This window comes from Electrophorus electricus, chromosome 10, assembly GCF_041902795.1.
Source record: "Electrophorus electricus isolate QZ-2024a chromosome 10, ASM4190279v1, whole genome shotgun sequence".
Taxonomy (NCBI): Eukaryota; Metazoa; Chordata; class Actinopteri; order Gymnotiformes; family Gymnotidae; genus Electrophorus; species Electrophorus electricus.
In genome coordinates this window covers 4,428,232-4,447,562 of record NC_137506.1, presented here as the reverse complement: position 1 = coordinate 4,447,562, position 19,331 = coordinate 4,428,232, and the positions used below count along the sequence as shown (strand labels likewise).

The window sequence follows — 19,331 nt, the reverse complement described above, 5'->3', positions numbered from 1 at the left end:
ACACCAACAGTACGAGGCTGGAGCGCACTCACACCAACAAGATTCACTTTAAGACTCAACTGAAGGAAACAGGAAGACGGCGCGTCATAATCATTGTGATGTAACGTTTTCACCTACCAATAAGAATAGTCCGCTGGATTTAGAGGAATACAAAACACTGAACTTCACCGATGTAGATGAAGACGCCCAATCAACAAAACGCACCGGACAGCGCGCGATAAGGGGTAATTCAAGTACATTACTTGGATTTTGAACTAGTCCACTGTTGATATTATGTCCAGAAACGCCCGGGCTTACTTCTGATATCTAATCTGAAAGAAGTCTATTTTTTCGTGGTGCATTTCTCCATTATATGCATTAAAAGAGACATGTTTAGGGATAGTGTCGAATTTTAAAAAGGAAACGAAAATGTTTACTACGGAGGATTTTTATGCACATAGCTAGCTCGTTAAAATCCCCCAATTTATAAATGTATTAATAAAACCACACTAATAAGCATATCACGTAGTCAACCACCATTAAACGTTTGATAAAGAAGAATTATTCATGATCTTTAAAAACTTATTTATGGTCCGTACAGGAATTGACAGCAACGTCTGTTCCTACGCACATGCACTGGCTACTGTCGGGCTATGAAATGTCTGGATAATGCCGAGGAGATCACCTAGATAAAATAGACGAACAGACCACCACCTGAAAGAACATAAGCTACATTAAAATGTAAACACCATGACACATTTTTTCAGTACACAATAATTTTCAGTCACAAAGTTGAAAAAGTAAAATTGATGTAGTTTGCACTTTTTTTTCACCAGACATTTTTCTGAGTGAAATGATGACCTGAATATTGAAACTTTTATATGACTCTGAAATAATATTTTGTAGGCTGTTTCGTACTGCATGTCAAAAAGTATAAATCGAATATCTTAATTTATCTATTTATGTAATTTAATAATATAGACTTTTCAGTCACAAAATAATTTTTGACAGATCATTTTGAAAAAGCCATTCAAAGCTAATCAAATGTTATGTCATTTTGCCATGGTTTGAAAGCAGATTTTAGAAAGCTCTGAACCAAGTTTTTTTGTGTGAACTAGCCTCTTTCTCTCTCTCTCTCTCTCTCTCTCTCTCTCTCTCTCTCTCTCTCTCTCTCTATATATATATATATATATATATATATATATATATATATATATATATATATATATATATATATGTGTGTGTGTGTGTGTGTGTGTGTGTGTGTGTGTATTTATTTTTCCTGGTTTTAAAATTTACAACATTTTTAGTCCTTTCGCTCTACATTTAGACTTCTTGAATTTGTCAATAATGTCCACAACAAGATTTTTAAAATGTGGACTTTTTACATGGCGATAATTTTCTCGGAACATGGTGTTTATTGTGTACATTAAACGTGTTGCCGCTTTGAGAAAAAAACCCAAACAAATCTGATGCTATACACGGTGCATATGATCGTTTAAACTTTTGGACAACAAAAGCCTACTATAGTATCTTATTTGACTCTATTTAATACCAGATTACTGGCAACTATTTGACCAGTTAATGAGATTAATGTTAACAGCACCAGTTCACGCTGCCTTTTACAAAGCTTTGAATTTGGATTTGGTTGATTAAACATGCAAACAAACTTACCATTTGTTATTTCTACGAGTTCCACTCTTATTTTTCTTTTACAGTTATCACGTTTCAACAACCAGCACCCATTATTATTATTATTGTTATTATTATTATTATTATTATTATTATTATTATTATTATTAAAGCATTTAATCATTTATAGCTTTTATTCTGATTCAGATAGTTTTGTCTGTGTAAGTTGAACATTTATTCGCCTTTTTCTTACGTGGGTTTTGGAGTCATGATTTTTTCCCCCACGTTTGCTAGCTACACCGGCATCTTTCACCTAAGGCGTCCTTGGTACGCAAATAGGCTACAGAGGAATATAGCGGAAAGAATATACAACACTCTGTTAATTTAAGTAATGCCAAATCATTTATCTACATGACAGGTCACACTTAACTTCTACCCAAGCGAAACCGACCGATCTTTTAAGCGCAACAACACTGCGTTCACCTTTCACATCTGTTACAAAGACTACTTTAGATAATATTCATTTTATGTCAAAAAGGGGAAATTATGTCAAAAACGTTCACAAATTACGGAAAACGAGAAACATCTATTGTCAAAATTTTTTTTGTTTTTTTTAAAGTTTTTTCTAACCCTTTTAGACTACGAACTTAGATAAATGATTTAAAACAAAAATCACGATAGTACTGCAAAACACTTCATAGTCACTTTTCTTACTTGTATCAGTTTCAGCACCTACCTGCCCACTCAGATACAGATTTTGCTGTGCAGCAGGTATAAATCTAGTAAATAACTACATTATCTCAGTCACAGAATATTTCAGTGGTGTATAACTGACAGGTGTCATTATCAGTGTTGATATTTGAAAGTAGATTAACAAGAAGAACAAAAACAGCAGCAGCATGAGAAACACTTTGGAATAGAATCATTACGGATCCCTGGGCAAAACACTTATTTATGATAACAAAAAGAAATGCAGAGACGTCCTCTTCTGAGCATGCTGTATGAGATCTAGTTGTGCAGTTGGCAGTTATCAACTCTTACTCTATAGATTAAGTTTATCACTGTATCTATGTTCAAATATACAAAAAGTTAAACATGCAGATATTATTTTATGAAGCCATAATAAATTAATATCCACTCATAAGCATTACATAAAATCATTAAGCACTAATCACTAATAAGATATTATCATGTGCTGCAATGCAACGATCATACAGATAACCTCCCTTCCCTTGTTAAAGTACTGTGCAGTGTATGATGCACTGCTGGCAGTGAAGAATTCCCTCACCTCAGATTCAGTCTGTTCTGCCACCTGACAGAATGTGAAATATGAGGTTATGAAGAAACATAAGGTTATGCACCCTTATGACTGAGATATGCCAAGATATGTGAAGTGAACCTGATAACATTCATAAAGTTTTTAGTTGTTAGATGCAGGTTGGAGGTCAAAATATTTATAACATATAATGCTATAATAAGTAACTGAGTAACTAAAATAATGAAAACTCTAAACTTATTATAGACAAAAATCTGTAGTGTACACCATGGTTACTGATTATTCATATCATATATCATCATGACATTAAGTGTGTGTGTGTGTGTGTGTGTGTGAGAGAGAGAGAGAGAGAGAGAGAGAGAGAGAGAGAGAGAGAGAGAGACATTGATTGTTGTGGGGATAACCTGAATGTTTTTTTTTTTTGGGGGGGGGGGGGGGGGGCTAACCACTTCTCCAGACAGATAAACATAATGCATGCTGCATATATGTGAAGTATGTGAATGGAAATTGTTTTTTGTCAGGAAATATTATCCTTTTTAGTACATTCGAATTGTTTTTTTATACCAAACATTCATTGAGTCTCACCATGGTTACTGACTATTCATATCATATATCATCATGACATTAAGAGTGTGTGTGTGTGTGTGTGTGTGTGTGAGAGAGAGAGACATTGATTGTTGTGGGGATAACCTGAATGTTTTTTTTTTTTGGGGGGGGGGGGGGGTCTAACCACTTCTCCAGACAGATAAACATAATGCATGCTGCATATATGTGAAGTATGTGAATGGAAATTGTTTTTTGGCAGGAAATATTATCCTTTTTAGTACATTCGAATTGTTTTTTATACCAAACATTCATTGAGTCTGGGGTTTATACTGCAACTGTCGGAGTAGGAGTGGTGGAGAACTTTTTGAAAAAGTGAAGCTACACAAGGCAGCCAGGTTATTCAATATAAGTATCCTCTCCTGGGAGACTTCAGTATAATCTTCTGCATGCCAGATCATGCCAACCCAATGTAGTTCAAGTGAATCTTCATTACACCACTGCTTAAAACATCTGAGGTGTCATGTCTGCATGACTACTGCCTTGTAATATTTACCTGAAGTGCACATACAAATTGATGCTAAGACAAATGAACAGTATTGTTCCACATTCCCTGAATTCCTTACAACAATAAGAAGTCAGTGGATGATATTGTTTCTAATCTCACAACCCATGAGAACCTGGACAATGTCTATGGCAGGATGTTATTTGTAGTTTTCAGCTCAGCCTTATATAAGGTTGTGCTGGGCAAATTGATGGTGAAATTCAATAGATCAGGCCTTAACAACTCCATCTGCAGCGGGATTCTGGACCTGACCCCAAAGTGTGAGGATAGGAAAGAGGCCCTATGATCCTCAAAACAGTCTTAAAGCATGAATGTGTGTCATCAACTTTGCTTAAGACCATAATTATTTTAACTCCAGCGATATTGTTACTGTATAGAGAAACAAGGTATCAGCATCAGCAAAATCGTCAGCAAAATTGACAAAACAGAGGTGGACGTTCAAAGGGAGGCATACTTTCATCACCATATACAGGGTTCCAAATGAACCTGTCAACAATATTCCTACATCTCCAGATCTTTGAGTGGTTGAGTTGGTTAGAAAGCACTTCTGCCATCCTCTCTAAAGTTCAACAGCATCTTTATTTCTTTGGAAGCAGGGAATGAACAAGATGACCCTTAACAAACCCTACTGTAAATACTCCACTGAGCATTTACTGACCAGCAGCACTACAGCGTAGCATGAGGGAGCCACAGTGCACTGCAGGAAGACCACAGAAGTGTTAACCGCTGATCATTGGGCATGAGCTACCTATTTTTGACCAGATATATCTCAACCTGGCCTCAATGGACCTGAGCTACCTATCAGTGACCAGATATATCTCAGTCCCCACCACAACAGAATGTGAGCCACACTTTGGGATTGAACCATTTTAGCCACAAACCGTTCTCACCTTTGGGGTTGGCAGGCAGGAATGCAGTATCAGAACACTACCACCATGACCACCATATTCAAGAACTAACACCTAATTAACTAACATCTGCACTTGATATCTCACTTGAAATTTTAGTTTTATTGTGCTGTGTACATTTTTCATACTGTATTCTGCTGTTTATTGTATATTGAAAAAGAGTCAATTTAATAAGGTGTTCCAAGCAAATTAGCTATGGGTTTGAACAATAGTTTTTTTGTTGCAATATGTACAGAAAAGTACAGTGTGGTCAAATCAAAATGGCAGTACAACCAATATGGGCTATAGAAAGAAATTCCAAGACCTCCATCAGTTCTAAGACAAGTATTTAGTAGCATTGCTATTCGGATTAAGAGTGGGCATCTTACAACGATCACGAGCATGCTGTAGAAACCCAGAATATGCATTGCTTACACTTGAGAAAACATGTAATAATGAATGCACCATAAGAATAAACACTGAATGGGATTGATATTAAATGACAGCTTACCACAGAAAACCATGTCTCTCTTTGCTATAGACAACCTAGATGTTCTCCATCATTGCTTAAGAATTCTTCAGTGGAAAGTTGACATTTGTTGTAAATGTACATAACATTACATGTAGAAACACAAATCTTATAAAACAGAGGACTGCACGGCTTGCAATCATTGAGCAATCAATAAATTAATAAGTTGCATGAGAAAATTCTATAACACATAGCCAGTGATCTAGAAAGTGGTTGGGTCATGCAGCATGACAGTAAACTAAAACACAGAGACACATCAACAACTGTGTCTCAAATAGAAGAAATTCTGTATTTTAGAAGTCAGAGACCTGACCTCAATCTCACTGAAATCCTGTGACATGATCTGAAGCAAGACACCTCATAATTATGCAGAAACTGAAATAGTTTTGCATATATGCTGTGCAGGTCTGCTCAGTAGCTATGCAAAGTTACTGTCAATAAAGGCCATAATATTAATCACTAAATTAATAGTGGCCTTGATTATTTAAATCATTTGATAATTTAAAATTGTAAATGTCATATGCTGTTTGTTAAATAAACCTTTTTTCTCTTTCTGACTTAAATGATAAGGTCATATATAAAGTGTCATTTTACACAAACAACCAGGTAATTCCAAAGAGCATACATTTTTGCAGCACCTAAGGTCTAACTGTACTGTAATATCAACTGAGTATTTATTATTTCTTTTGGTAATACTTTATAATGACTGGCCACAATAAGTATCCACAAAATCATTATCTAATGATAATGATTGTTAATAATTATGTGATTGATTTATACATATTACTAAATGTAACAATTTCATTTAAACTTTAATGTTATCATTTGCTATCATTTTGCTATGATTGTAATTTTAAACATTTACACTCTAAAAGGATTGGCGCAGTGTGCAGCTCATATGAAAACATTTTATAAACGCTGCAATGTGGTCTTATTACATTGTTAACATTTAACTATTTAGTCTATAGCTAGACTGGTAGGCTTGAAAAATAGACAAGTAGGCTTTAAAAAAATTCACATCCACACAAGATACTGAGAGTGCTTGGTTGAAATTTTATAAAAGCAAACATTAATACTTGGATAACATAGTGAGGAGAACATTTCTGTGCATCTGATTTTCATCTGTATGAATAGCTGGCAAAAATATCCTTTGTAAACTATTGCATTACAAAAGTGTTTAACCTTTTAAATTATAGTGGTTATTTAATGCCCATAAAACAAACTATTAGATAGTTGCTATTTATTAGGGCTTGTAATTATGAAGTATTATGCATATTATTATTTCCAGTACACCTGATACAGCTGAACAAGTAAGCATTCCAATCCACTCACTTTATACAGCAAATCAGAAAAAAATTAAATATATGTTGAATTTATGGGGGATACAAGGATAAAAATGAAAGTGAATTCCTATATACAGTATGTTTACTGTACATTTGAATCATTATGGATAAGACATTCCTCTGGAATATCTCATCTTAGGCAGATTCATACATATCTCACCGTAGCCAGCCTGTGCTACCCTCAGGTATAAGCATGTCATCTTCCAAACATATATTTATTCAAATGGACAAAGCTTATTTCCCAACTACATTAGTGATTCAAGTCTAAAATCAAATAACAACTATTAACAAAGGGAAAACAGGGTTTTAATGTGACTAGTGGATTAGAGATATGTCCTGGAGCTTGACAGTGAGAGGATTACCTGAACACACATGCTATCAGTAGGTTATAATACTGTGTGAACATCATCTTGTGAAGTGGATAAAAATGACATTAAGGGAGCTAAATGTTATAATTTTACATGTAACTAATGATCATAGATAACAAACATATGCACATACAAAGTCTAAAAAAAGAAACTGAACAAATATGAAATCATACTCACTAGACAATATATTGTCGGAAAAGTCTTTGATGCACCTAATGCCTAGCTCCTAAAGTAATTATAGTTTAATCTGTTGCACAAATACCAAATCAGAGTCACTAAACAATATATTGTCCTAAAGAACTTTGATGCACCTAATCTCCAAAAGAAATGATAGTTTAATCTGTTGTAAAACATCATCAGATTTTCTTGCCTTTTATGCAGTCTTAATACTGAGTATTGTGCATGTTTCAGGAAGATGTTAACACATTCCAGCTGAAAGATACAGCGCTTGATGTAACAATTCACTTAAAAGCTTTCTGCTGATATGATAAGTTTTTTCTGTAATTGCAAAGCACAACATAATTGTAATAGTATTCTCATTTCATAATATTCCATCATATCTGTGAGGAGATAATATCCTCCATCTCACTAATCATATGATAGAAAGGTCGCAGGAGGGAAAGCGGATAGGAGGGAAGAGATATAATAAGATAAGATTACGTTTGGAAGCACACAAGAATAGATAGAAAAAAAGAGGCTAATACTGTGCTGTAGTTGCTGTTGTGTACAAATTCAGGCAGCTTTCGGGGGGCCATCAAGATTCAGGGGGTAGCTATTATTCCACACATTAGCGCAGGCTAGCTAAAAGCTCTTATGCTTGAGAAGGGTCTTGGAGGTCTTCAGGAAAAAGGATGAGGTGGTGAAAGTGGGCAGTGTTTAAGGGACCATATTACGCATGCCTCTCAATGTGACAATGTGACATGGACTCATTTACAAGACAGAGAAAACATAGGTCTGAATGTGTGAGTATGATATTGTGATATGGAACTATTATGAAGAGCTAGTTTCATACCAAGTTCAGTCAGGTGGGGTCAAAGGAATACAGGTATAGGAGCAAACAGGAAAGAATGGTTCAAAATGATAAGTAAAAACCATGCAAGGTGTTTGAGACCATATATACCTAAAGCACTTTCCCAAAAAAATAACAATGGCAATGTAATTGTTTTTGCTACTAATGAACCAGATCTGTGTTATCTGTGTGCCAGATATCTGACCTGACCTAGATAATTTCAGTAAGGGTACTGAAAACATTCTTGAGAAACATAAACAACGAAAGCCAAATTAGGTTACAATGTAATACCAAACTGCTAAGCTAAGATATCCTTGGCTAACACTTGGCTACCATTTTTCCCTCTCTATGCAATATTTTCTCTTTCTTCTCTTTTAGTCTGCTTACCTGTTTTTGGTTTGTTTGTTTTTTGTTTTGTTTTTTTACATCCTTTGTAAAGCAACATTGTGTGAAATAAAGATGCTACATAAATAGAGTAACAAATACAATAAAGTAAATCAATAGGAAACAGAGAGAGTGAGAGAAAGTGTGTGAAAAGCATGTACGTTCATGTCATAGCTTTAAAAGGTATGAATTAAATAGATTGAAATAAATGACTTGTAAGTTGTACAAAAAGCATTAATTTTATGTAAATAAAACCCAAATTATGTGACCCACACGCCTTTAATTCTGTTTAAATGGGTGTGGAAAAAAAGGCCTGAATCCAACTGATTGTACTTCTTAAACTTTACTGTCTCTTTAATTCATTTCCTGTGTGTCCCTGTGACTGTTTTATTTTTATTTTTATTGCAGAGGTCTTAACACATAACTGCACACAGTTGTTAGTCCTGCTCGTGATAAGCTTTTTGAATGAATGAGCTGCTGAGAGTAAATTGCCTGTGCTGCCTCACACTCCCCTGTCGAGTCTGGCCGGTAGGTCAGGGTTTGAGGCGAGCTGGCAGAGACCAGAGGACTGGCCTGGCCGTATGCCTCAGTGCCTGCAGGGTCCCACCCAGACCCCTGCTGCCCCAGTGGCATCCAGCTTGAATAGAGACCTTCAGATGCCGGTGCATTGGACTGAAGCAGCATTTTAAGTGAACAATCCTATCTGCCTCCACTTCCTCCACTGACTTATACAGAGGGCTCAACCAGTTCAAGGAGGGAATCACCCATTTGGTTTTGTGTGCATGTGTGTTTTTATATATATATATATATATATATATATATATATATATATATATATATATATATATATATATATATATATAATGTGTGTGTGTGTGTGTGTGTGTGTGCATGCACACTTGTGTGTGTGGATGCATTTATGTGTGTTATATGTGTCTTTATGTCCATGTTTTACTTGGAATGGAAAGAAAAAGAAACATACTGACTAAAAATGCCTCAGAAATAGAGATTCTTTGGCAAAGGTTTCTCTACAATTGTGTTGGTCCCAGCTTTGATGAAAGTGTCAGGTTCACATGTATCTGCAATTTTTCCTGAATAAAATGACAATCATTGGATCCATTTGGATATTTTAATTTGCAAAATGAAATATGGAATATGTCTACCAAAAAGGATCATTTGCATAAATATTGTCTGTCAATATTATCCCTTTGTCTATTTAGTATGAAAACATAGCGTGACATGTTAAGGTATACATTTATTTAAAAGCAACAAAAAAAGTTACTGCACAAAGGTGGGTAGCTACCTTTACTTAGTTACATTTACTTAAATAACGTTTTGAACAAATTGTACTTTTAAGAGTTGTTTTAAAAGAGGGTACTTTATACTTTTACTCGAGTACATTTGTGGAGTCAAAAATGTACTTTATTCCATTATATTCATTCCTCCTGTTACATTTTAAAATACTTTTTACATTTTGCACGTTTTGCCAGAACCTGTCAAGTGTGTAAGGGTTGGTGAAATCCCTAAATATGATCACTGTGTGAAATCCCTAATGATGATCACTGAGTGCTGCCGCTTTGCTTCAGTATATTACACAACTGGACAGTAGACCAACATAATGAACAGCGAACAGGCACAGGTATGGGACTCAAATTACATATAGCTTGTAATATATCCTTTTCTTTAAGGCTCACATTTCTGTGTGTGAAATTGTTGCCCTCTCCTAATGTGCATTATTAATATGAAAGAAAAGTCTGATATTGATGAAATTTTAAGAAAAAATGGTTAACTATCTACTTAGCTTAACTATAAGCTGCAGAAAAATAAATGCAGCAGCTAAACTGAATTTATGGCGTGCAGGACTGCATGACCCATGTTAAGATTATAAAGATTATAAAGGTTTCAAAGGTATAAAAATTAAGGATTGTTATTGATTTTATATACTGATATTTCTTTCGACCACATACAGTTGTTAGCTAGGCAACATAGGATATCTAACCTAGCTAGCTAACTAGCAGGTCTGACTGAACGGTTGCCTAAATTGCAATGTAAATATAATGAAATATAAAATGTCTAGTAAGTGACCTTGGGTAGAAGCCCAGAATATTCCCAGAAACTGTACTAATCACAAAATTATCACCAAATCCAATGTGACTTATATCTGATATGAAAGATATTGTGTAGCTGTAACATAACACATGAAGAAAGTAGGACAAAGACCCAGAGCAAAGAAAAAACAGCTAATAATAAAGTATTTAGTCTGCAACAAACACTCTATGCTGACATAACAGTAAAAGTATGTAAAAAGTATGACGGTCATCACTAGTCACAGTTACACTATGCTCATTTGAGCTGAACTTCATATGTATCGAAGGAAAATATATCATTATTATGTAAGTGCTAATTACTTATATAAGTACAGATGTACTGTACTTTAAGATACAATTACTGCAGTATCATCATTTGTATAATTAGAAAGAGAAATAGAAGGAGAAGCATTTGCAGGAAAAGAGACTTCACATTTTGTTTTACGGATTACTGACAAACCTGTGACTTTTATAAAATAGCTTATTTTTGTGGAATTTTTTAGAAACTGAAACTCCACTATCACCCTCACCTCTTTATATTTTGATGTGGCAGAGGAGTGTTTGTTGGAAAACATCTCCATTACGATCAGGATTATTGTTATGTTTGAGTGAACACTAAGAGTGGTGAGCAGAGCAAGGCAGAGGGCCAGACTAGGCTGGTCTCAGGACAGAGTGCTGGCTAGCATGATGATGCCTACTGGTGACGGTTAGATTCTCTTCTCCAGGCTGTATTTAATTCTGCTGTTGCATGTGTATGATACAAAAGAAAAAAAATAGGGATATTGTGTTTGTGATGGATAGATATCCTTTATTTGAGATTTATAGGATTTTGGTAATCAAAGATGAAAGTTGTATGGAAATAATTTTAATTTCTTTTTTACATATTAAATACTTAATCGACGGTCATCTCATCCACAATTCTGAAAAAGTAAACAAACATGATCTACATTTGTTGAGACTTTAGCAGGACAATCGTTACAAGATGATAATCATGCTTTAATCTTCAAGACAAATATCTTCGAGTGCATCATCAAATAGTTTTTTTTAAAACCACTCAAACCAGTTACCACTGAAACCTTTCACCATTCAAACTAGTAATCATTCAAACCAGTCACCATTCGAACCAGTTACCTTACAGTCATTCTTCTCCTCGGTAGCAGTCACAGTGAGGGACTTTGGATTTATTCATCTCCATGCATTTATCAAGTTTTACTCTGAACAGGCAGGATTTGTTGTGGGTCATTTTTTATGGCTTGGCAAAAATGGAGACGATCTGTTTTGGCTACTCATTTACCATATTAAGTACCCCACCTGCCAATGATTACCCATAAACACTTATTTCTGTGGAGATGTACCTGGCAATTAGGGTTTAAAATGGCCCACGCTTGATTTACCTTAGTGGTGTCCATGAATGCCGATGCGTCCAGACAGCTTGACCTCTCTTGGTCCTTTCTGATTTGTTTATATGCTTGTTTGTTTGACTGTAACACACACACACACACACACACACACACACACAAACACACATGCACACATGCACACACACAAATGGATTGTATCCATTATAATTATATTGATTTGCTTGTAATTATACTGTGATACAGGTGTTTGCGAAAGTTTGGGAAAGGGATCTGCATGGACCTCTCATATTAAAAATATCACCAGAGATTTTCATATGTTCATTGCAGTGAAGATGGACTTCTTTACTTTACACTTCCATTATATTTACATAGACACACAGTGGGGTAATGAAACTGTCAGTGGTGAACTGATTAGTATGGTTGAGAGATATTTGAGAATATGATAATATATGTCAGAGAGAAGAAGAGAGGCGGGAGAAATGAGGTCTGTTTCAGCTATTGTTTTGGTCACGTGTTTGGTTACATGTTGTTCTGGTTATGTGTTGCTCTGTCCATTAACAGTGTTTGACCATATGACCTCCATCATCTGAGACTGATGCATTATCCATGAGCTCCAGCCTCTCCAAGGAACCAATCCTCTCCCTCAAACTGCTCCTTTTGGAGAAACCCCAACAACAGGTGGGCATCCTTTCAGCCACCACTCTCTCAAACCTTCTTTCTGTCTTGTGGTTCCTTATGATCGAAGACAATGCCTACTTGTAAGATTAGAATGTAAACAGACTAAAAAAGCTTGGATGTTTCTTCTTCTTACCATTATCTATATGAAGAGCATGCATCATATTATTCCTTACTGGCTTTGATGATCCTGTTTCTACTGCATTAAAACAATAGAACAGACACTACTCTTTGGGTAGACAGGAGGAAATTCTCTAATGCACGCTGCAAATTTATTCTATTGTTTTTAAAGTACCCAATTGGAAATTAAGGCATTGTACTGTCTTGCAAACATGATCATGCCAAAGGAAATCGAATGATTCAGATTGCACTCTTTTCTACTTTAGCATCAGAATGTGATGTTTACAGGCATTACTGAAACACTCATATTGACTGGAATTGAGATACCTACATGATTTTACTTTTCCTAGTAAATTCTATTAAAGGTTTCCCTTCATCTAAGGAACTGTACATGTTTTCACATCTAATCTATGCTGTCACAGGCATGTTTATATTCGCAATCCAAGTCATAAATGTGCATCCTTAATAAAGTCTTACAATATCCTCCCAGAGGGAAATGTGGCCATTACTGCTATAAATCACTGTTAGACATGAGCGGAGGGCACCGTACACCTTGTCTGGACACAAGTGTGAGATGTTACATAAACGACAACATCCTGTATATCATATGGCCTGTCAGTCCATATGGACCATGTAGAAAGGGTCTGGGAGGTAGAGGTCATTTCCCTAAGAATGTGTGTGTGTGTGTGTGTGTGTGTGTGTATGTGTGAGTGAGTGAGAAAGAGAGAGAGAGTTCATACAAGTGACAAGGTTGTGTGCTACCTCAACACATTTCAAAGCTAAACTATTTGCACTGAAAGTATACAACTATAGGTGTACTTCATCTGAGATGCATCATAGAGCTGACACCTGATTGGGTAAGTGTGTTGTTTTGACCACAAGTGGTAGAGAAAACCAGACAAAAAGGATGTTGAAATTAATTAGGTATGAATGGCATAATGGACTTGCCTAGTCTAGCAGCCACATGCTTTAATCTGATATAATAACAAGTATTTCCAATTGTTTAAACTAATTTATATACACATATTGTCATGTAATATACAAACATATAGCAAAATGTGCTAAACCAACATCACTGGATGGCTTGGCTCAGGAAATGCTTCTCACCTCAAAAGAAATTTCTATAGATATATGCACACATCTTTCCTATATGCACACATCTTATGAAGGACCTGTTTAAAATATTCTGCAAACATCTTGTACTACCGTGTCTACAACTTTAACCACAGTAAATTGCAGTTACTGCCTGAAATCTTCTTTACACACACCCACAAACACACTCACACACGCAAACGCATACGTACAGTATGTGTGTGTGTCTGTGTGTGAATATGCCATCCTCCTTAAATTAATATTGGATTAAACAATTCTGAACAAACCATAGTGTTCCCAATTGACTGAAAAATGTATGTTGATGCAAAGAGTCTTCATCAAAGCCAAAATGTCAATAAAGTAAATGGATTATTCCAAAAAGTGTTAATTACCCTTTAAAGGCCTATGAAACCTGCACAACACTTAATGTATGTGAACTACATGTACCAGATGTTCTTTTTGTTTCAGACAGCTGCCTTGTTTTGTGTGAGGTTGGATAGTTGGAGTGGTTTAAAGTATCTTTCACAACCATTAATCACGGCTAACTCATTAAAATGAACACTTGATTGCCCCCCCCCCTTCTTGTTAAAGCACAGGAAAAATTTAAGAGGGTTTATTATCGAGGAGCAGAGTAGATGCTTTTGTAAAAGGTGTATAATAGTGGGAGGAAAAGCCATGCTTTTGTTCTCTCTCTCTCTTTCTTTCTTTCTTTCTTTCTTTCTTTCTTTTAAATATATATACAACAAATAATCATGTTAACATGCTGTCAGCAGAGGAACATCCATGACAATAACTGAAATTGATTAAAGGATATTTTTGTAATTTGTTTTGTAGGTTCAAGCACAGAAGTATGTGCTACATAACAAATTAATCTGGATATCATATGCTAGAAGAACTGTACATTCCTCTGCAAAGTATGTTGATGCACTTTTCAGGTGAAATAGATAAGTTGCTGACCAGTCTAATACTTTACTATACCTTTTTATATGTTACAATTTATTCTGACAAACTTCTTATAAAACTGCATTTCTTTCACAGGGGAGATTTTACATGAGCCCATCAAAGTTTGATACAATGTTTCATATAATCCAGTGTTTCATATTTTTTTCATAAACCATAATCAAAATTCTGATTTTCCTTCACTGTAGTAATGCAAAGAGTCACAATAAAATCCCACCAATCCCAGGGGTTAATAGAAATGAAAAGGAGTAGGATAACTAGTGACCACACATATTTTCTTTTCTGCATTTTAATTGGCTCATGAGCTTGCTGTGAGTGGGTGACTGAAAGGTAAAGTATGAAAGTGCACATACGTGTCTTATATTAACCTTTCACCCTACATAAGCCAGACAAACAGGCAGGCAGGCAGACACACACACACACACACACACACACACACACACACACACACACACACACACACAGAGAGAGAGAGTGCAAGTCCATGTCTTTTTAGGAGAATTAAGGTCAAAGTTTAACATACTGTATATTAATTAAGTCTCAAGATTATCTCAAAATGCTGTATTTTGGGCAAAGAGCAACTAACTTGTTTAAAAATGTCAAAATTTTCAACACAAATCCTATTTATATAACATGCAACTTGACTTGATGCACAGCCATCCTCAAGATAAATGTAAAACAAATAAATCCTTAAAACTGTGATAAACTACAGGTCTACTATCCCATCGCTCATCGTAGTTAATATGCAACAATGCGTTATAGGCTTGTGAAGTTTAAACATAGACAAGTTAAAAAAAAGAAGAAGCTAATAATAGCTTCTTTGCTGTCATAGTGCTTTGTGTGTGTTTTTTGTTTGCAGCTGCATATTCCTTTAGAGCTAACCATGCCAATCTTCTGTCTGGCTTCAACTAGGGTGAGTATAGGGGCGATCCCAGACTTCTTACAGGCGTGTGTTACAATGAGCAACTATTTTTTGTCTTTTTACCATTGACCCTGTGATTTCTTGTATGATTGCCTAACTGGCATGTTTCAACATTAAACTACTTTACATAGTGCTATTCATCTCATAATCCACCCCCTCGCCTCCTCCTTTTAAAAACTCTTACTTAAGTTACTTAAGTCTCATAACATGCCAATACTGAGATACTGAAATGATATGGAACTTTATGACAACTCACTTTGCAGCTCAGCAATTGTTTGGTATGTCAGGGTGAATCCGAACTAAGCAGAGATCAGATATGATACTGGGTTCCTGGGGAGGGGTTTAAATACACAGTAGCTCTAACAGAGTGTTTTAAATGGGGGTTGAAAAGAGATGTATAGTATGAGAAAAATTATGTTTTTGGAATATTGAAACATGTAAATCTTTTCTAGTAGATTCTAAAAATAAAAGTATGAGCACTGAAAATGAGCATATGTTTCCTTTTAAAAAATGTGTATAACACTAAACCTGTATAACCTTTTTTTTAATTAAAGAGAGATTAGATTATTATAACTAAAATTCCTTTTGTTTAAAAAATGCCATGAGACTGTAATGACAGTATTATGACAGTAATGACAGTATTGTGTATTTTTTTACAAAAACTTGAGTTTTTCTTTTTTTTTAATGTTTTTATTATATATTTATGCAACAGATGTCACAAAGCAGCTTTACAAATGTCCAAGTCCAAGCCCCCAGTAAGCAAGCCAAGGGTGACAGTGGCAAGGAAAAATTCCCTAGACCATGGTGAAGAAACCTTGAGAGGAACCAAGACTCAAGAGGGGGGAGGGATCCTCCTCTAGATGACAACAATCACCACAATGATAACAATTTTAAGAGAAAAATCAATCAAATCATAAAAACATGAAAAAATAAGCAATTAATGTGTAATCGAATTTTTTAGAGGTCCTAGTCTTGTCCCCATCCTGCAAGAGAATGTCCATTAAAGACAACAGAGTAGTTGGCTGGGGTGGAGGTGTGGTGGGCTACAGCAGGGGACATCAGGGGGTGGGGGGAGTTGTCATGGCAGCTGAGACGGGTTGGGGCTCAACATCATGATATCAGGGGTAGGTGTACCTCCTCAGAAGGAGAGACTAAATTATTAGGCATGTCCAGGTACAAGGGTGTACAAACTAGAGAACTATAATGTACAAAGATGGACTCCGGGAGATCTAGCTATGGCAGCACAGCTAAAAGAATAGAGCCAGAAGGAAACACAGGCATGAGGGCACTGTGGATCATCAGCACTCCACCGCTCTCAGTCAACAAACTTGAGTGACATAAGTTACAGCATCATAACATCCCAGTTTACCATAACTCCCAATGCCCATGGACCCCCAGATCTACACCTTTACCTAAGATGGGAAGTAGTTAATAAAATGCTTGACTGAACAGATAGATTTTCAGCCTAGCTTTAAATATGGAGACTGTGTCTCCTTTTGATCTAAGCAGATATGGTGGATCATAATGCACTAAGAGTTCTCTAAGGTACTGTGGAGCAAGACCATTCAGTACTTTGTAGGTTATTAGAAGTACTTTATAATCAATATGAAATTTTACTGGGAGCCAGTGTAAAGTAGCTAAATAGGAGTGATGTGATCAAAATTTCTAGTTCTAGTAAGAACTCTAGCTGCTGCATTTTGAACTAGATGGAGCTTGTTTAGGCACTTAATGGTACAGCCAGACAGTAAGGTATTATAGTAGTCCAATCTTGAAGTAATAAATACATGGACTAGCTTTTCTGCATCATTTGAGTAGAGCATGTTCCTAATCTTTGAAATGTTCCTAAGGTAGAGAAAGGCGGTCCTCATGTTTACATGAGCTTCAAATGAGACACTGGGATCCATAATATCTTCAAGATCTCTAATATGTGATTGGGAGCCCATTCAGGTTCATTGAGTAATTAGAGAGTGAGGACCTAGCTGTCTCTGGGCCTAATAGTGTAATGTATGCTGGCCCGAGTGCCGATGGGACGCACAGACTCCCTCGATAAGGTGAAACATTTATTAGCAAAAGACAAACAACACTGGTGGCACTCCTACACAATATTAACAAAAGACATGACTTCCATAATTAACACAACACACTATACAATAGCACTTAACAAGGACTACATACATGTTTAATATAACAGCAGACTAACAATGACCAACACCATACATACACTAGCAGAGATTTAAATAGACATGACATTGAACCCCGAGCAAGTGCGCGTAATCACAAAAGGCGTGGCCACAAACAAGGTGAACCCCCTGCACGCGGCAGGCCATACCATGTGACTCGTGGGAGGGAGCGTCCCTTGACAAATAGAAGCACCTTTGTTTTGTCAGGAATAAGTGATAGGAAGTTCATCAACAACCAGTGTCTGATGTCCTTTGTGCATTCCTCAATAATATTAAGATGATATATGTCCTGTGGTTTGGCCAAGACATATAGCTGAGTATCAGTGCTGGCTCTATACTATGATGAGGCCTAAACACTGACTGAAAGACTTCATGTATCTGGTTTTGATTCAGATATGATCTTTTCTGCTGAGATACAGCTTTTTGTAGGATCTTTGAAATAAATGGAAGGATTGAGATCAGCCTGTAGTTTGACATCTGACGTGTTGTGGTTAGATTTTTTGATAAGGGGTCTGATTACTGCTAATTTGAAGTATTTAAGAACATGGCTAAGGTTCAAGGAGGAGTTTATTAAATTTATTAAAGGTTTAATTACATCAGGTAGGATTTCCTTAAGAATGTGTGTGAGCAGTGAATCTAATAAGCACGTGGAGGATTTTGAGCACAAGTTCTGGCTCTTGGATAGGTGTAAAGGGTTCTAGAGTCATTTTCTAGAGTAACTGCCTGATGTCATGTTAATATTCAATGTGCTTCATTTTCTCATTAAAGAAATTCATGAACTCATTACTACTGTGTGATGTTGTAATCTGAGCATTGGTGTCAGTTTTATTCCTAGATTGATGTGCAATTGTACTAAAAAGAAATCTAGGATTATTTTTGTTATTTTCTATTTTTCTATTTTTATGAGTTCTTATGCCATATGCCATATGTTTATTTTCTCTAGCCCTCAAGTAAAGTGAGTTGACAGGGATGAACATTTTATACTATGACAATTAAAAGCAAAATACATAGCATGCAATAAATGATACATGAAAACAGAGTTTAATATTCTCAAAGTGGAAAAGAACCTCTACAAACATGCCAATGATGAAGTGTGTAGTGCTTAAAAAGGATGTCTTGCTGCTGTGTGGAAATTTTACAATTGCGGCACTACATGACTTTTACACTATATCTGGAGAATTAAAAACTTGGAATTAGAAAAAAACAAAAATATATTACTCTGAAGCACTCGATAACAAAAGTTATCAACTGGTTTAGGTTTCATAACCACAAAGCCTAGGGACGTGCAGCTTAGTAACTAATGCTAACAAAAAGGAATCATGGAACGCTTTTGAAGTCCTCACTTTTGATCAATTTTACCATCAGTCTTACTTGTCAAGCTCTGCCATATCCCTAGCATGTCACCCTGACATACCAATC

The 19,331-nt window shown here is 35.8% G+C and overlaps 1 long non-coding RNA gene across 2 annotated transcripts; it reads left to right on the top strand.

The window, feature by feature from the left end:
- The first annotated feature begins 85 nt into the window (after window positions 1-85).
- Window positions 86-18,712, top strand: LOC113583670 (uncharacterized). Of its 2 annotated transcripts, XR_014125486.1 has the most exons (5): window positions 86-224; window positions 12,525-12,641; window positions 14,685-14,764; window positions 15,670-15,723; window positions 16,445-18,712. It is a non-coding gene; the product is annotated as an uncharacterized LOC113583670 (long non-coding RNA). The 2 variants fall into 2 exon arrangements; XR_003411324.2 differs by lacking the exon at window positions 14,685-14,764.
- The last annotated feature ends 619 nt before the right edge of the window (window positions 18,713-19,331 follow it).